Source organism: Elaeis guineensis, chromosome 4 (genome assembly GCF_000442705.2).
Source record: "Elaeis guineensis isolate ETL-2024a chromosome 4, EG11, whole genome shotgun sequence".
Lineage (NCBI taxonomy): Eukaryota > Viridiplantae > Streptophyta > Magnoliopsida > Arecales > Arecaceae > Elaeis > Elaeis guineensis.
Window position 1 is genome coordinate 63,996,022 of NC_025996.2, and position 17,186 is coordinate 64,013,207.

Genomic DNA, 17,186 nt, shown 5'->3' on the forward strand with positions numbered 1-17,186 from the left:
AGTTACTACAAGTGATCTCCAACTTAGCTATATGCATACTACTAAACAAATCGCCGATGTGTTCACCAAAGTATTACCCAAAGATTCTTTTACCACTTTTTGTTACAAGCTTGGTGTTCATTCTCTCTCACTGCCAACCTTGAGGGGGGGGGTGTAAAGATCCCAAATCTTAATAACCAAAATCAAGAAATAGATCAAGAAAAATCAAGTAACAAATCCTTGATCAATATCAAGCCATTGGAAGCAAATCACACTCAATGCACAACCATCATTCATGAGGTCAAACCAAACCATTTACCTTGCTAATTTATAGGATAGATTTTTTTATTAGGAAACCAAATATTTATTTCCAAAATTATTCCTTTGTTATCATTGAACATATTTATATATATAGGTCTATAAACTATTTGAATGAGAAGAACAATATAATACATTCAGCCATTTTTGTTTAGAATTCAATAGTGACTATGTTTAGAATAGTTGTGGAAGAACTTATAAGTCCAACAAGGATCTCAAGGACCTTAGGCTCAATTGCAAGACCTGCATGTGTTGCTGATGAGATGTAGTCAATTATGGACAATGTCTTGAGAGACCAATGTCTGCGAGTCATGACCAAGTGAGAGAGACTCAATATGTCATGCCCCTAACCCCATGGCCCAAGCCAGCACACGACAAAAGGCCGCACATCCCTAGGGTTTAACCCCATAGAATATATAAAGCATGCCTTTATATTCGTACATATTCATATCAATCTCAGGTAGTGATAATAAAAGCAAATCTCTAATATATTTATTTAATAAAAATAGTTCCCCAATAACTAATAAGGATAATGGATATAAAATCTTAGTCAACATTTATTCAAAAAAAATAAAACTAAACAAATGTCATCTAAAGTTCTATGCTCCTCATTGCTTGATCCCAAGCTCCATTTGCCCTTCTGAATCTAAAAAAATAGAAAAAAAGAGTGAGTTTTTGGGCTTAGTAAGTTATTAATATCTTTGAGAGATCAAACATAATATAAAAATTTCAAATATAATAGCTTAAATAATAGTAAGATATATATATATCAACATAATTTTTTTTTCAAAATTTGCTATGCACTATAGTATAATATACAAAATTCTCTCTTAATCTTTGGTAATTATGACCATGATCAATATTCCTATGACAAGATTTGAAAGAGACTAGCTCTAAATCAAAATATGTGATTCATCAATATATACCAGTAATCAGTTGCAATTGGCTAGACCCAAAAGGAACTGGCTCTAATTCACACGGCTACAATTGATCATGTGATATAGCAAAGAGACTAGTTCTAAAACAAACATGTGATGTATTAGTGTATGCAGCTATCATCCCTGATTGGCCAACTTCGAAAGAACTAGTTCTGTTAGCGATCAGCCCCAACTAATTAAGCTCAAAAGAAATTAGTTTTTAATGTATGCCCAATGATCAATCCTATTAGCTAGGGCCAAATTATAATCAACTAGAGAGTTTTTCTCATGATTTTTTTTAAAATTAATTTCTCATCAATAAACATAATATTCTTATATCAATATCAACTAAATTTTTTCATAGTTTGTAAACTAGAAAATGATTTCCATTAAAAACTTATGCACATATAATACCATGCAACAGTATAGCATAGAGATCATTTTATTCAAAATTTTGCGACCATGAAATTAAGGTGACACTGTACTTGATCCATCATTTTTTATTTACTTTTTAAGCTACATATTTTTTCAAACTTTCTAATTTCTAAATATATTAATAATTTTTTTATACAAATCTTAATTTGAAAATACATTAATGCATTAATAAAAATCCCAAAGAGAAATGGAACTTACTATCGATCTGGACCAAATATTATGATCTTCAATTCACATTCCAATCTCTAGATCTGATGCTCTTCCAATGTTGAAGCCTTTAGTACAAGCAATTTATAATTTTATTAGACTTCAATTTGAGAAAAATTAGGGTGAAGAGAGAGACTTTCAATTTGTCTTCGATCTGGGCCTGATTACAAGCCCGATCTAGATGCTCTGAATCGATCATCAGGAGATCAATATAGACCTAACCAAATTATATTTTTTTCTTATCTCTCTTTCTTTCTTTCTTTCTCTCTCTCTTTCTTCTTCTTCCCAAGCCATAGTAGGGGTTCTCCTCATGGCATAAAGGAATCGAGAGGAAAGGCCACGATCGGGGTGGTTGGGCAATCGTGGCATCACTGGGGTGGCCGGACAGTGGTGACGTGGCTGAGGTGTCCGACAGATTGGTCATACAGAGAAGCTGAGACAAGAGGAAAGGGGCGTTGCCCCTTGCCACCTTGGTGGCAGCATCCAAGAGAAGGAAAGGGGCATTGCCCCTTGCCACCTTGTGGTGGCATCCAAGGCCAAAAAGAAGACAAGTGAAGGAGGAAGCCTCATTAGAGATGGTGGTAGTGGGTCACGGCAGGTGGTGCTTGATTCCGATGGAGAAGAGGCCAATCAATTATGGAGTAAGGGAAGAAAAATCGAAAAATCAATGACTTTTAAGAAGGAAAAATGGGATTTAGGGGGTGGCAGTGTTTGGCTATAGCAGCTCGGCATCTGTAAGAGGTGAGGAAAGAGGGAGTGGGAGGTGGTAGGGGCTTCAATGGTGGATCAATTGAAAAAAAAGTAGGGTTTCAATAGAAAAAGATTTAGAAGGGATAAAACCAGCTTAACGTTAGCAGTTCATTGATTGCAACATCCTCCAATAGCCACCAACTATTTCTTTGACGCATAAAGCTCACACCGACCACCCTTAGGTGGCCTAATCTCCCACAATGAATGACCGACGTAGGGGATCACAATTTCTCCTATTATGATCTAATTTTTTTTTTGAATTTTAAACTAAGGTCGGCAAGGCTTGCGAACTTCAACCCAAAATAGGCCCAACTGGGTTGGGCTTCACATCCTCCCATAAAAAAAATCTTCCTTGAGTTTGACATATGTATCGGAGTAAAGAAAATTGCCGAGAGTACTTGGCTCGCATTTTCTTCTCAAGTTCTTAAGTTGCTTCATGTTCATATGGTTGCTCTTATCGATCACTCCTTATAAGATAAATCTTCTCTGAGCTAAAGCAGTCCCAACTCTATCATATGACTAGGATTAGGTACATATTTTCTTAACATAGATATATAAAAAATATTATAAACTCTAGTAGGAGAGGGAAATAAAGTAAGATGGTAAGCGACCACTCCAATTTTCTCCAATATCCAAAAGGGACCCATATGTCTAAGGATTAGCTTACCTTGAACCCCAAATCTCATCATGCCTTTAGTAGGAGATATCTTGAAAAAAACATAATCTCCCATTTAGAATTCTAATTCTCTTCTTCTATTGTTAATATGGTTTTTCTATCAATTTTGAACTAAATGGAGCTGCTTCCGGATGAGCTGAATCTTATCTACTCTTTGTCGAACAATACGTAGTCCCAATAACCTCCTACGCCTTTTTCCATATAAATATTCAAAGGGAGCCATGTAAATACTAACCTGATAGCTATTATTATATACAAACTCTACTAATGATTAATGTTCATCTTAAGATCCCTTCAAATCTAATACACATACCCTCAACATATCTTTTAGGGTTTGAATTATTCTCTAATTGACCATCTGTCTAAGGGTAAAAGGTTATATTGAACTCCAACTAAGTCTTCGTGGCTTGATGAAAACTCATTCAAAACTAAGGTTGCATTTGGTAGCTGGCAATCTATCCAGATTGCTGGCAATTTAAAGTGGGCCCATCAAATTACTGTGTTTGGTATGCATTTTGGATGGTAATTAAGATTGCTTTGACAATCTAGATTATCTCTCAAGAGGTAATTTAGATTGTCTTAGGGAGAGATGACTATCTAGATTACGGCCATTTATTTGGTAATATTACAAAAAAAAATTGGATAAAATTATTTCTCAAAAAAAATCACATAAAATCCATCCCTCCACCCCCTCCCCCAACGGCTCTCACCCTCCCCTCATTATATATAATAATATGATATAATATATTATAATATAATATACTATTATTATATTATTATATTTTTATAATAACTATATTATATTATAATAATATAATATATGATAATATATATTATATAATAATAAATTATATTATATAATATTATATTACTATATTATATTATAATATTATTATATAATATAATAATATATATTATATTAATATATTATATTAATATAATATAGTATAAAATATAATATTATTATATATAATAATATAGTATATTATATTATAATAATTTAGTATATTTATCATATAATATTATATATTATAATAATATATTATAATATATATTATATAAATATTATTCTATATAATAATATATTAATTATATTGTTATATTATTAAATTATAATATATTGTAATATATTAATATATGAATATTATAATATATTATAATAATATATTTTATTAATATACCATAATATATAATATAATATTATTATATATAATAATATAGTATAATATAATATATTATTATATTATTAAAATAATATAATATATTATATTATATGAATTTGATAAATATCATTAATTATATAGGACTACATATTATTATATTATTATTATAATATATTATAATAATATATTATATTATATTAATATCTTATAATATATATTATAATATTGTATTAAATATAATATAATTATATAATATAGTATATAATTATATTATATAGTATATATTATTATATTATATAATATTATAGTATATAATACAATAATATTATATATAATAATATAGTCTATTATAATAATTTATTATTATATTATCATATAATATTATGTATTATATTAATATATTATAATATATATTATATAAATATTATTCTATATAATAATATATTAATTATATTATTTTACTTTGATATTATAATATATTGTAATATATTAATATATTATTATTAAAATATATTATAATAATATCTTTTATTAATATAACATAATATATAATATAATATTATTATATATAATAATATAATATAATATATTATATTATTATATTATTATATTATTAAAATAATATAATATAATATAATATATTATAATAGTTTATTATAATATCATAATATAATATTATAATATATTATATTAAAATAAATTATATCATATTATAATAATTATATAAATATCATTATATATAATAATATTATATTATATTTTATTATTATTATAAGATTAAAAAATATTTTAAAAATTTAATTTCATATTACCAATAATCTGATTGTCAAACCAAACATGTCAATCAAGATTTTTAATTATTTTACTGTAACATTATCTATATATATCAAATAGAGTAATCAACATTACTGAGAATTTAATGGTGGTAATCTATCTTAAGACAAACCAAATTATCTTTCAAGATTGCCTGGCGATGCACCAAATACAACCTAAGAGACATCTCATGTCCCCATCAGATACAATAGATACTGAGGTATCATAAAGTCTTACAATTTTATTTATATATAACTTGGCTATCCTTTTCAAAGAGAACTGACTTTGATGGATAAAAAATATGCTGACTTGGTTAGTCCATAATTATCCAGATAGTGTCATGTTCTCAAAGAGTCTTTGGTAGCCCTAAAATAAAATCCATTGTTATATGCTCTCATTTTCATATTGAAATAGCAAGGGATTGCAATGGTTCTGCTAGTCTCTGATGCTTAGCTTTTACCTATTGACAGGTCAACACTGAGTCATATACTAAGCAACTTTTCCTTTCATACCACTCTATCAAAATTTTCTCTAAAATTGCTATATATTTTCGTACTCCCAAGATGTACGATGTAGGTAGAGTTGTGAGCCTCCAATATAATTTTTCTCTTCAACTCTACATTATTTGGAACATATAATCTATTACCAAACCTCAAGGATCCATGTTCATAAATTCTAAACTCAAGTGCCATACCATATTGTACCTCATTTCTGATCATTTGTAACTCCAGATCATCTCCTTGGGATGATTTGATTTTATCAATCAAGGTAGGTTTCACACCAAGAGTAGTAAGGCTTAGGATTTATGCAGTCATACCTCAATATCTAGCCTTTCTAGATCTTGAAGAATGTATATCTATGAAGTGATTGTAGCTGCTACACTACCCATGGACTTCCTGTTTGAAACATCTGCCAACATATTCACTTTTCCAAGATGGTAATTAATAGTTAGATCATAATCCTTGATTAACTTTAACCATCTTCTTTATCTCAAATTTAGCTTCTTTTAATAAATATATAATTGAGACTTTTATGATCTATAAAAATTTTACTTGGTACTCTATATAAATAGTATCTCCAAATCTTCGGGGCCAAAACTACTATAGCCAGCTCCAAATCGGGGTAGGATAATTCTACTCATATAGTTTAAGCTGTTTGGAGGCATATGCTATCACATTCTTATTTTGCATAATAACACATCCTAACACTTTTCTAGATGCATCACTATAGATAGTAAAACCTCCACTTTCGGACATGGTAGGGTAAGGATAGGACACCAAACACCTCTTCGATTTCTGGAAGCTCCTCTCACATTCCTTTATCCAATCAAATTTGGTTCTCCTATGGGTTAGATAGGTCCAAGGTATTGCTATGCAAGAGAATCCTTTCATAAATTTTCTATAATATCTAGCTAGTCAAAAGAAGCTATATACCTCTGTCGTGTTAGTTGGTCAACTCCAATCTACAATTATCTGTCTTTGTTGGGTCTATAGATATTCCTTCTTTAGAAATTATGTGCCTGAGGAAAGAAATAGTTTCACATCAGAACTGGCACTTCTTCAACTTTGCATACATTCTCTGTTCCCTTAGTATTTACGATACTATCCTCAAATGTCTTTCATATTCCTTCTGACTCTTGGAATACATTAAAATATCATCTATGAATACAATCACATATTGATCTAAGTAAGAACTGAATACCCTATTTATCATATCCATAAAGGTTACTAAAGCATTTGTTAACCCAAAAGGTATAACTAAAAATTCATAGTATCGACATCTATCTTGGAAGGCTATTTTGGGTATATCATCAGTCTTGATTTTTAATTGATGATATCTAGACCACAAATCAATTTTAAAAAAAAACTTGGGCACCTTAAAACTAATCAAAAAGATCATCAATCTTGGTAGAGGATATTTATTCCATATTACTAACTTATTCAACTCTCTATAGTCAATGCACAACCTCAGACTCCCATTCTTCTTCTTGACAAAAAGCACTGAAGCATCCATAGAGAGATACTAGGCCTAATGAAGCCCTTATTAAGTAGTTCCTAGAGGTGCTCCTTAAGCTCTTCAATTTAGCTAGAGCCATTCTATAGGGAGCTTTAGAGATAGATTTGGCACATGATACAGGTCAATAAAGAACTCTATCTCTCTATCTGGAGGCAATCCAATAGATCCTCTAAAAATATATTAGAAAACTCCCTCACTATTAGAATACTTTTCAACTTCAATTCATTCTACTGAGTATCTAAGACACTTGCCAAGTACCCCATACAATCTTTTCTCAATATTCTATAAGCTTGCATGGATGATATAACTCTAATGGGGACATTTATTTCATTCTAAAAAAGCTAAACAGTATCTGTCCTGAAATTTAGAAAGTCACTATCTTCCTAAAGTAGTCCACCGTAGCATGATATGAAGCAAACTTGTCCACTCCTAAGATGAAATCAAAGTCTTTTATCTTTAGAACCATCAAATCAGATATAAGATTATGATCTCTGATACTCAAAGTGCAAGATGGGCAACCCATGCCAACCATTATGATACTTTCATTCAGGATACTGACACATGACTCATTATTCAAGGGCACAAGCATAGTGCCAGCCTTTCTAGCAAACCCAGATGAAATAAAAAAATGGATAGCCCTAGGATCAAACAAAACACATGCATATGCAGATGCTACTTTGGTAATACTTTCATAAATTGAAGTTATACTATCATTATCAATCATAACTTTCAACATATAAGATTATGTAGTCTTAAATTTTTAAAAATTTTTGGAACACCTGTTATTACAATATTTAATGCCGCTACATCCTGCTGAGTCAAAGCATAGACACAGGCCTAGGTCTTTTACCTTTGTTGTCTTTCTTACCCTAAAGGTTGGCTCTAATAAGAAGCCGGTGCATCTGAAAAAGTTTGAGTAGGTGGTGTCTCAGTGCATTCTAGGAGAGCTGCTAATATCTAAAGTGCTGATAGTGGGGGCAATCTGAAACCTTGCAGTCCTACTGACCACAATCAAAATATTTTTCAAAAAACTATCAACAGTCCTGAAGAAAAAATTTATCCAATCAAATCGAATGCCAGGAGAGAAGAATAGATTATAATTTAAAATTTTCATAACTCTTATGAAAGTTACCCGATGCACAGGAAAAATTGATTGAGATTGATGATTCCTGAAGATTGTTGCTTCACGAGATTGGATATCTAGACCTTTACTTTGCTCACATGCCAAACAACAGAGAAGAAAGGGATGAAGAACTCTTCAGGAGGGAAGGAGAGGAGAGGCTTGAGATCAGATCTTCAAGCTAGAAAGGAGCCCACATGCCACACCATGAAGGGAGAGGGAGGACACCCAAGAGAGAAGATGCCTAGAAGGGGGATGCCCAAGGGGAGGACCGGCCTTAATCAATTATTTGATTGCTTTCTCTCTTCTCCAAACCTCTTCTTAAATAGACAAGAGATCCTTGATCGAATTAAATACCTTCGTGGGTTAGGAATACGACTCTCTAAGTTTGAATCAAATTCAAACTCCCTAAACAATGAGAATTTCTAAAAGAAGTAGGAGAGGCGCCAACTTGCGCCTCTCTCCTTATGCCACATGCCCAAGGAGACTCCTCCATCTTGGTCAGCTACTAGATGAGAGAATATAAAAAAAATATGGCTTAGTGTATCAAATCTGATTTGGTTCAAATTTAGATTCAATTCGAATTCAATTCAATTCGATCCAAATTCAAAAAGACTGCTAATCCTAATCTAATTAGGATTTAGGTCCAAGTCTAATTGGATAATTAATCCAATTTAGTCTCAATAAAATCAAGTCTAACTAAATTAGATTTGATTTAAAGTGATTAGGACTTGAATCCAATCTCTCATAATTTTTTGAATTATTGATTTGATCAAATTCATCTCTGGAATCAAATCTATGCCTCATGTACAGTGCTAGCTGCACATAGTCAGTATGTAATTTCATATACCCATAACTTAATTCTCAATTAAGTAAATTTATATATTCATTCAAGTCTCATACTTTCAAATTGAATGCACAGATATTGGGTCAATTCTTTCCAACATTTTTTGACTTCATGCATGACTCTATAGGTTTGAACACTAAGTCGATAGTATAGGAATGCTTTTCTATACTAATCGAAGTGACCATCTAGCAATAATACCCAATATTCGGATAGATCAAATAATTATAAAGTAACATTCAAGAATCTCAGTATATGGTTACTGCATAATTCATCCTTTTGACCTTAATGCTCAAGACGACCTAGAGTTTCATTGTCAACCCTGGATGAGTCATCCACATTGTATTTCAAATTTTTTTAAATCCTATGATAGATCACATAGATTATCCCATCAAATTTTACTGGATTGAGATACAGTGATGCATTAACTCCTGTAATCTGAAGGGTTAATCCCATCTTGACTCACATATCAACTTCACAAGTACTTGACTATACCAAGTAGCCTTCCATCATTATATTAGAAATATATGTAGTTCAGCACCAAAGCATAATGAGTTACTTATAAGTCACTATGGTGATCTCAGATTGGAGGACACTTATGCCTATATCCTTCGCGAGTTGCTCTTGACAGTAGAGCACTTCACAGATGAGTCATTATTTGGTGACGATGTACTCCTACATCTCACCTATATACCATATTAGTGTCTCCACACTTCTTGGTTAAGATGGTAACCAACCCATATGGTACACAATAATCTATACTCGATAAATATTATTATCCTTATTAATAACATATTATTCGGTCGCAAATATGTTTAAAAACTATTCGATAAATTTTTTTTTAACGATTATATTATATATAGTTCTAAAGACTTCATTATAACATAAGAGTTCAAAGAAAGATGCACTTTTATGATAAATTTACTAGAAATAATTTTTATTTATTAATAATTTATATACAAATTATAAAGAGCTCAATCATCTATAAATAGATAATTGGCTTTAGGATACATTTCCTAACAAGTCCTACTCCAAGTGGAACCATCTACATCTGCCACATCAAGGTTCCTTCTTGGGTTGGTCCTTGTTATCCTTTTGATGAGTTTCTTACTGCTTTGACTAATTACTGAAGAAATCACTAGATCTGGATCTTTTTTCTATTGCCTCTCCCTTTCCTACTACATGTTATCAACCTCCTGCTCCACTATTTTGGCTATATCACCTACCTCCTGATAGGAAACCAACTGCATCATCTCACTCCATCACGAATATGGAGCCTTAGTCCTTTCTCAAATCTCTAGGCCTTGATGCCATCAGTAGCCATAAGTTCTGGAGCAAAGCAAAACTACTCTGAAAATTTGGTCTCATACTAGGCCACCATCATGTTTTCTTGAGTCAGTCTTGTGAATTCACTTTTTTTTTTTCAAATCTGAGACTCGAAAAAATACATATCTATAAACTCTTGACGAAAAGTGTTGCCCAGCTATGCAACCCAAGAGGGGGAGTGAATTGGGTTTTAAAAATTTTAAGCTTAACTAATTACTTATGAAAGATGTTTGTCAAAAGCTAAATGAATGAGGAGAAAAACTTTAGTTCAAGATTAATTACCTAAAGCAAGAATGCAAGGAAATAATTAAGAGTAAAAGAGAGACAATTATGCACACCACAAACACAAGGATTTATAGTGGTTCGGTGCCAACCTTGCACCTACATCCACTCTCCAAGCTCCTACTTGGGAATTCCAATCCACTATACTTGTATTCAACCCGAATACAAACGTCGGAAACTCCGACACTAGCTATCCCAAGCTAGTCTACTTGTTTCTCGGGTACAAGCCAACCCAATACACTCCGATTTCAGGTTCGGATCAACCTTCTCTTGTTTTGGAACCCCTCCAAAACAAAAACAATCACTCACAAAGAGTAAAACAGTTATAGCACAAATAAGTACAAGAAAAGCTCCTTTAATGAGCGAATATAACTTTAAATACACTTTACTCAAGTGAAGAAGCCCCTTTTTGGATTTTCTCAAAGTTGGATGGGAATTGATTGAGAGCTTGAGGAGTTGGTGAGCTTTGATTGTTGGCTTCTTGGAGGCTTTAAATGAGCTCTTGGTTAGGGCACAAAAGTTGGCTTGAGAAACCCTCTCTTTTGAATGCTCTTGAATGCTCTCTTGAATGCACTTCAAGTCTCTTTCTTTCTCTTCTTAATGTCTTGATTTTCTCTTGTCAATATCTTCTTTGTTTTCCACCTTTTGAAACCTTTTATAGCTTTAAGAAATAGAGAAAAACATTCTAGACAGAAAAAGAGCCGTTAGAGCACATTAAATGAGCATTAAAAGCAACTAAAACGGGTTAAAAACTAGCCGTTGCGGACAAAACCCATCGCAGGGGTCGACTCATGAGTCGACTCATGCCTCAAGGGTTGACTCATGGGTCGACCTCTGTTGCAACAACCATAAATTTGGATTTCTGGAATTTTTGGCCCAAACCAGCAGAGGTCGACTCATGAATCGACTCATGCCTTGTGGGTCGACTCATGAGTCGACTCACAGGTCGTGCCAAGCCAAAAAACCAGCATGCCAACAGGAATTTTAGCGTGCCAAGCTGCTCAATGTGCCATGAGTTGACTCATGAGTCGACTAATGCACTTCAAACATTCATAACTTTAAAAATATAAATCCAAAAATAATGAAATTTTCATCAATAGATCACAAATCATTTGTTCTACCAAATGATACTATCAAATCAGGGTTTTGGTAAAATTATATTTTTGCCCCTGAAGAGCATAAAGACTTTTTCAAATAAAAATATTTGTATCCCTTCAATCTGCTTTGTAATCATCAAAATCAATCTAGGAGCAACAATCTCCCCCTTTTTGATGATGACAAAATACTTGAACAAAAGTATTTATGTGAATCATGAATTTCAAAAGAATGTATTATAGATGCATATGCTTGAAAAGAGTATGATTCTTTTGGCATGTGATACAAATGGTCATATGCATAGATAGTTTGCCCATTTGCTTAAAGATTTGAAGATATGCTCATTGGATTATGTGATTTTGGTGTTAGAGCAGAAAATTTATTTTTGTTATCAGAGCAAGCTGTGTTTTGAAAAATTTGCTCATTCTCATTTGATTTTAGTTTTAGTATCAGAGCAAAAATAATTATGTGAGCCAAAGCATGTTTAAGAGTTGATTTGGAAAGTGTATTAGAGCATTTTAAATTTAAGATGTATCAGGGCAAGAGAGAAAGAAAAAAAATTTTATAATGTATCAGAGCAAGAAAGAAGAGAGAAAGAAGAAAAAAAAAATTTACAATGTATCAGAGCAAGTTAAATTTCTTAAGATGTATCAGAGCAAATAAAATTTCAAAAGATGTATCAGAGCAAGTTGGAATTTTAAAGCATATCAGAGCGTATTTAAATTTTTTAAAGCAGATCAGAGCATATGTAAAGAAGTAATTTAAAAGTTATTTATGTGCATTGTACTTAGCATTGTACTTTTGATATTGTTCTTTAAATTCTCCAATTCATTCATTAATTTCTCATAATTTGTAGTTTTGCTTTTGATGGGTTGCTTTTTGTTTAATTTCTCTCCCTTTTTGACATCATCAAACATGGTTAACTCCCCCTCTTTTTCTGAAATATTCTTTAATTTCTCCCCCTTTAGAGTTTAGCATTGATGTTTGCTCCCCCTTAATACAGCAATTATTAACAGTAATCATTAACAAAGAGAAGACAATATTTCAACAAGGAGAATATATAAAACCAAAAGATGATTGACATCATTACAAAAGGTAGAAATATAAGTAAAAGATGATACCATAAAACCATAAATATTTCAATACATAGTTCATAATATAAAAGTCAACCAGCTAATGTCAATACATGGCCCCAAAATATAGATCCTAGAACAAGACACTAACACCTAGGATCTAGTAAAGATCATGACTAGAAGGATCGGAGTCATCAGATATGGGATGAGGAGCTGATGGATCTCGACCAGAAGTGCGCCCTCTACCCCGTCTGCCTCTGGCACGAGCAGGAGAGCGAGATGAACTGGGAGGCTGAGAACGCTGAGAGGCTAAGGACTGAACAGAAAGAGTGAGTCTGATGGAATCAAGTACGTTCAGTGCTCTGAAAATAGACTGAAGTAGAGCAGTAAACTGAGTGGATGCATGCTCACTCGATCCTCGGATCTCTCTCCTCAGTAACTCATATCCACCCTCCAGTGCACCTCTGAGCCTACCAGCCTCTGCAGTGAGGTCTGTGACCTCAATAGTGGACTCCTGTGGCTGAGGATGGGCCAAAGCTAGGACTTGTCCCTGCAAGTCAAGAACTCTGCCAGTCAGTCTCCAGACGGTGTCCTCAAGCTGCTGAATCCGGATGGACTAATCTGATATCATCTGAACCATAGTGGAGATATGGGGGGTCATGGTCTGATCAGAAGTAGTGGCCCCTGGTGCAAATGTAGTACTGCTCCACTGACTAGATAGCAAAGAAGCCACACGCTGTGATATCTGCTCGATCTAATCATCAGCCAGTCTGAACTCTGATGGAGGTGCTCTGGTCTCTGGCTGATACACTGGTGTGGGCATCCTGGTGAACTCTGAAGGGTCAGCCTCTGGATCTGGAATGAACTGGATATCTGGTGATGCTGTCCTGAAGTCATGGATAGGAGATGATGGACCTTCTTCTTCAGCTCTGACATCAGCTCTATCTTCGGCTCTCTCCTCAGCTCTCTCCTCAGCTCTCTCCTCAGAGCCCTTGATCCAACCACCATCAGTCTTTGTAAATCCCATTCGGTGCAGGGTGTGTTGGTTGAAAGTGTCCACATGAGAGAGCTTAATAGATGCCTCCCCCTCACAGCTAACTCCAAACCTCCTAAAAACTTGAGTAAGGGCCATACCAAAAGGCATGTGTGCCTTGGATCTGTTCAAAGTCTCTCTCATGGCCTCTATCATTAGTGCAGGGAGGTTCAGGGGGGTTTGAGTGATGACATGAAACATAATACAAACATCTCTGCTGGAAAGTAAATCATGCCTACCACTCCTAGGAAAGAAGAGCTTCGTTACCATCTGATGTAGGATCCTCATCTCAATAGACAAAATCTTTGCTTCCAATTTATTTAAACTCCCTGAGTAAGTTTTTCCTAGAATAACACTGATCCCCTCTTCTTTTACTGGGAGTTCCATATAAGAGTAACCCTCACTAGGCAAATGTAGTATTTCTCCCAATATACTAGGATCCAAACAAATATCAATACCCTTGACTGTTGAAGTCACTGACCCATTCCCATAATGCAAATTCTGATAGAATTCTCTAACTAGGTCAACATAAGTAACTTCCTTAAGGGAGCAGTAGAAACCCTATCCTTGGTTTTTAATCTTAGTTCCAAATGTAAAACCCTCTTTTTCAAAGAACCGAAAATCTACATTCTTCCCGGTTTCAACTTTCCTATCAGATAGAGGATTCTTACTGGGGCTTAGAGATGATTGAGAAGGACCTTGAGCTGACACTGAAGCTGGAGTGGGAGCAGTGGAGGACTGAGCAGCTTGCCTTTTCTTTCGGACATTTTCTTCTAGCTCATGGACTGACTTTCTTCTTTGGGAAAGCTTCATCTTCGGAGCCATATTCACCACAGAAGCAGGCAGAGAGACTTGGAGGATCAAGTGGATGAGTGGAAAATGGATTACAAGAGAGTGGAGAGGGATTTTGGTGGAGAGAAGAGGTGGATTTGAGAAGAACGGTGGAGTGCTAGGGCACGCTCCAACCGTGTCAAACAAAGGGAGAAAGCACAAAAATCCCTTTCCCCAGGTGGCGATTTATGGTGGAGAGGAGAAGGGTGAAGACCTTTGAGCTAGATCCTTGGATTTGGAGCAATTGGAGATGGGGAAGTCGGTTTTTGGAAGGAGGAAGATGAAGGGATGGGTCGGCTCACGAATAGGATCCCAAATAAAAACAAGGAGCCCGTGGGAAGTTTGAAGAAATTACAAGTTTGCCATTGAGTCGACTCATAGGGGTCGACTCATGAAGTTCAGAAATTCAGAAAAAATATGAATAAATTTCAGAAAAATTTGAAATATTGGGAGAAGGAGTTTTGCTCAGAGACAAGTTTTGAGAATGAAAAACTTGAGCTTTTGGGACCTAGATAGATGATGGAAATTGACCTCTAAGAATTTTTGACATCAAATCTTTGGAAATTGAGAAATATTTAGGCATATGGATCAAGAATTTTAAGATTTCTCCTAATTTCACAGAATCTGTCCTCACTAAGGGCCTTTGTAAAGATATCAGCTAATTGATTTTCAGTACAAACATATTCAAGAATTATATTTTTATTTTGAACATGTTCTCTTATAAAGTGATGTCTTATTTCAATATGTTTGGATCTTGAGTGTTGAATAGGATTTTTAGATAGATTTATGGCACTTGTGTTGTCACATCTTATTGGTGTTTCATTAAGTTTGATTCCAAAGTCTTCGAGTTGTTGCTTAATCCACAAGATTTAAGCACAACAACTTCCGGCTGCAATGTATTCGGCCTCAGCCGTAGACAGTGCTACCGAATTTTGTTTCTTGCTAAACCATGAGATTAGGTTAACTCCAAGAAATTGGCAAGTTCCACTTGTGCTTTTTCTATCTAATTTACATCCAGCAAAATCAGCATCTGAATATCCTAACAAATCAATTTGTGAGTTCTTGGAGTACCATAACCCCAGAGATTGAGTACCATTCAAGTATCTAAGGATTCTTTTAACAGTATTCAAATGAGATTCTTTAGGATTAGATTGATATCTAGCACATAAACAAACACTAAACATGATATCAGGCCTACTTGCAGTTAAATATAATAATGATCCAATCATACCTCTATAGTATTTTAAGTCTACACATTTACCTTTATCATCCTTGTCAAGCTTACATGAGGGGCTCATTGGTGTGCCAATTGGTTTGAAGTTCTCCATTCCAAATCTTTTGAGTAGTTCCTTGGTGTACTTGCTTTGGGTGATGGAGATTCCCTCTTTTGTTTGTTTGATTTGGAGTCCGAGGAAGAAGGTAAGTTCTCCCATCATGCTCATCTCGAACTCCCCCTGCATGAGCTTAGCAAAGTCTTGACAAAAAGATTCATTAGTAGACCCAAAGATTATGTCATCAACATAAATTTGTATAATTAACATATAATTTTGATTTCTTTTAATAAAGAGGGTTGTATCTACATTGCCTCTTGAAAAACTATTATTTAGTAAAAATTTGCTTAGCCTATCATACCAAGCTCTAGGTGCTTGTTTTAATCCATATAAAGCTTTATTTAATTTAAAAACATGATCAGGATAAGCATGATTTTCAAATCCAGGGGGTTGTTCTATATATACTTCTTCAGCAATATATCCATTTAAAAATATACTTTTAACATCCATTTGAAATAATTTGAATTTCATAAAGCAAGCATACGCAAGTAGAAGTCTAATAGCTTCTAATCTAGCAACAGGTGCAAAGGTTTCATCAAAATCAATTCCTTCTTCTTGATTATATCCTTTAGCAACCAGTCTTGCTTTATTTCTAATTACATTACCATGCTCATCTAATTTGTTTCTAAAGACCCATTTTGTGCCAATTATTGAATAGTTTTTAGGTCTTGATACTAAAGTCCAAACATTATTTCTTTCAAATTGATTAAGTTCCTCTTGCATTGCATTAATCCAATTATGATCATTTTCAGCTTCTTCAATAGTTTTAGGTTCAAGATGAGATACAAAAGCACAATGATTAAATACATCTCTAAGTGAAGAACGAGTTTTTACCCCATGCATAGGATCACCAATAATTAACTCCTTAGGGTGGTTGTGAACATACCTCCATTCCTTAGGTAGGTCATTTGTACCTTGAGGTTGTTCTTGAATTTCTTCACCTCTCTCATCTTGTTTGTCTTCTTGATCCTCGTCCT

General features: G+C 33.7%; 1 pseudogene; it reads right to left on the minus strand.

The window, feature by feature from the left end:
• LOC105061532 (U-box domain-containing protein 44-like) overlaps positions 1-17,186 on the minus strand; it is a 43,308-nt pseudogene that overhangs the window by 5,195 nt on the left and 20,927 nt on the right.